Source organism: Orycteropus afer, unplaced genomic scaffold, assembly GCF_000298275.1.
Source record: "Orycteropus afer afer isolate SDZICR_OR568_19922 unplaced genomic scaffold, OryAfe1.0 scaffold00113, whole genome shotgun sequence".
Lineage (NCBI taxonomy): Eukaryota > Metazoa > Chordata > Mammalia > Tubulidentata > Orycteropodidae > Orycteropus > Orycteropus afer.
In genome coordinates, this window is record NW_006921700.1 from 1,666,625 (window position 1) to 1,670,231 (window position 3,607).

Below are 3,607 nucleotides of genomic sequence, written 5' to 3' on the forward strand. Positions count from 1 at the left end.
TTGCTGTTGTTGTTATGTGCTGTTGATTGGACCCGACTCATAGCAACCCCTCCTTGGGCTTCCGAGGCGGTATCACCATGGAAGTAGATTGCTTAACCTTCTTTCCGAGGAGTGGCTGGTGGGTTTGAATCTCCAGCCTTCTGGTTAACAGTCTTATATTAGTATATAAAGAACTTCTTCCTTTTTAATCACACAGTACAGGATCTTTTTGTTGTTTAAAATCTCTGTTCAGAGCTTTTTTACTTTTTGTTCCAAATGTCTTGTTCCCTATATGAGTTTGGGCCCTCTACAGTATGTTAGGCTCTGTTAACTCACTATGCCAAGCTGTTGTTAGTAGCAACATGCTCTTCCAAGAAGGAAATTATAATAGTTTGCATATCACCTCACACCTGGATTGAAAAAATATGAGTGGGAGTAGATTAGAGCTATAAAAGCTCAGCTGAAAAGGATCACTTTAAAATAGGGGCACAGCTAACATTTTCCTTTTCTATTGTTTATAAAGAAGTCTCAGAGTAGTGCAAGTGGTTAACATGCTCAGTGGCTAACTGAAAGGTTGGTGGTTCAAGTCCACCCAGAGGCATCTTGGAAGACATGCCTGGCTGTCTGCATCCCAAAAAAACAGCCACTGAAAATTTGTGGTGCACAATTGTACTATTGACATTCATGAAGCTGCCACGAGCCAAAATGGACTCAATGGCAAATGGTACTATTTATTTCATAAAGGTCCTGGAGAGAAGCAAGGTCAGAACTGCCGGCTGGGAGGTCATGCCAATGATCCAAGCACATGAGGCAGGTGAAGAGGGCAGGCGGAAGAGCCCACCCTGAGACAGAAGTCTTCTGGGGCTCTAGCTCAGGTGAAGAACAGTCCATCCCCTCTTCCTTCCTGCTCATCTCCTGCCTTTCCACCTGCACACCAGGCCTACAGCTGCTCAGCACTGAACATGTGACCTGCAAGCTCTGATACTGGCCTCAAGGAGCCCTTCCTCCTTGGAGATGACCAGACTCCAAGGCCAACTGTCTGCTCCCCTCTTCTCAAATCAGCCAAAGCCAAGCAGATGGAACCAGTACACCCTACACCTTTCTTGGATGGCTCGGACTGACGTAGATTTTGGAAGTCTCACTTCATATAGAAGGTATGTCCTTGAAAAATGGGGCCCATGCCAGGAGAAGGACAATCTCCATCTGTTTCACATACACCAGTTCAAAGGGAACTTGCAGAAAGACCATCAGGAAAACCAATAGTAGTTTTGTGATGTGAACAAACAGCCCTTGTTAGGTACCCAACAAGTACTAAGTTGGCTGGATTTGGTTTGCTTAAATCAGGAAGCCACATCTCAGAAAAAATTCTTCATTCCAAAAGGAAGCATGACACTTTCACAGCCATAATCAAACTTCTTGAGGGGATGAGTCACCTGCCTGGGGGCTCAGGACCACAGTCTCAGGGCCAACTGGCATAACGTAGTCCAGGAAAACAATGTTCTATATCCTACTTTGATGAGTTGCAATTGGGGTCTAAAGCCTGTGAGAGCCCATCTAAGCTGCAATTATTGGTCTCTCCCCATCTGGAGCAAAGAAAAAAACAGAGTGAAGAAAATAAAAAAATTAAGGAAAAAATTAATCTAAAGGACTAGTGGACCATGCCAACCCCAGCCTCCATGGCCCTGAGATCGGAAGAATTAGATGATGTCCAGCTACTACTGCTAACTGCTCCAAAAGGGATTGCCGTAGGAGGTCCTAGATACAGTTGGAGAAAAATGTATAAGAAAACTCAAAACCATAAGAAAGACTAGGCTTACTGGTTTGATACAGACTTGTGAGACCTCTGAGCCTAAGACCCTTAGACACCCTTCAAGCAGGGAACTGAACTCACCCCCATGGCTCAACTTTCAGCCCTATAAGGTTAACATGATGCCCGGAAAGTATGCAGTCATTAGAACAATCTACCATCCAAGATCAAAAGCGCAGCATTTGCCCAAGGATAAGCTCATAAGGCAAGAAAGGATAGGCAAGAAGGGAGAAGAGAAATGGCAAACACAGGGAGGAAGTGGAAAGAGTGCTGTTACATTGTGGGGATTGCAATTAATGTCACAGAACAAAATATGGATGAATTACTGAATGAAAAACCAATTTACTCTGTGAATTTTCACCCAAATCACACACACACAAATGTATATAGTTAAGGGCAACAAAAGTAAATACTATTACATACACAATCCTGTAACAATAGTAATAACAATAATTTACAAGTGGATACAGACAGAGACATGTAAGCTGAACAGGTGTGGGAAGGCAACTGGGACTACACCTGTGAATATATAGAGGTTTGACAGAGGATATTTCTACACATGTATCTATATGTGCTGCAATTATATACATGAATATAGTACAGCATGCATGGGGCAAAGTTATGGGGGGAGTGGGAAGCAGGATGTTGCAAAAAACACAATGTGGACAAAGTTCCAGTGGTGTTTAGGAGGTGGTGTGGTCTGTGGCTAAACAAAGGTTAAGCAGAAAATAATTTTTGTTTCAACCTTTGTTATTGGAAATATGTCTAAAATGTCCCCATTCAATTTCATGCCTAAGGAACAGAATTTTTGATGACTGAAAGACCTCCTTAGCTTCCAGATCTTTCTGAGTTTTGGTTTATTATGGTGCAAGATGGAAATATGGAAGATGTTTGGCAGCTTGGTCTATAGAATGTTTATGCTAAGAACTAATTTGGAAATTAAACCAAAAACCCATGAGCAATGAAATGCTTGATGAGTTTATCTTTGTTCTGTTGTCATTTGCTTTCCTCCTCAAAGCCAAATCCAGATCCTCCCATCACGTCAGGCAAATAATGTTGTTTTCTTTTCTGAGCCTCTCTGGGTAGTTGTTTTTGTGGTTAGCTGCCATCAAGGAGGCTGACTCCTGGACCATAGAACAAACCACTGCCCAGTTCTGTGCCATCCCTATGGTTCACTGTGGATCAGACCATTATGATCTATCATTGGCTGCTTTTCAGAACTACACTGCCAGGCCTTTCTTCCTAGTCTCAGCCTGGAAGCAACTCTGAAACCTGTTCAGCCTCATAGCAACACACACACCTCCATTGACAGACAAGTGGTGGCTGTGGATGAGGTGCACTGGCCAGACTCTGTGGGATCTTCTGCACGGAAGGCAAGAATTCTACTACTGAACCACCACTGCCTCATTCTGCGTAGTTAGATGAGTAGATTTCCTGCCTCTCATATTCTGTGTCTTAAAAACCATGCAGCTCTGGTTCATTAAGTTCCCTACACTGATATCTTTGCTATTTGCCGCATGCCACTATCTCATCAGGAAACTCATCAAGCATGGGCATGCTGGCTCCCCACAGCAGGACACACTGTGTAGGCACAGACATACATCCCTGAAGCAACAGGACACTCCTGGAAAGCTGGACATGCTTTGAGTGTCACCTGGTGCCCACTCTCAGAGAGAGCAGCCAAAGCAAACAGAAGAAATGACAAGCTGAAAGACCTGAACAGATTTCAAAGAGCAGCTTGAGAAGACAAAATCAATTATTATAATGAAACGTACAAAGATCTAGAGTTAGAAAAGCAAAAGGGATGAACATGCTCAGCAT

General features: G+C 43.3%; 1 protein-coding gene across 1 annotated transcript in view; it reads right to left on the reverse strand.

The window, feature by feature from the left end:
* The window catches only part of MAPK4 (mitogen-activated protein kinase 4), a 61,671-nt gene that overhangs the window by 40,867 nt on the left and 17,197 nt on the right, over positions 1-3,607 (reverse strand). The gene's annotated exons all lie outside the window — the stretch shown is intronic.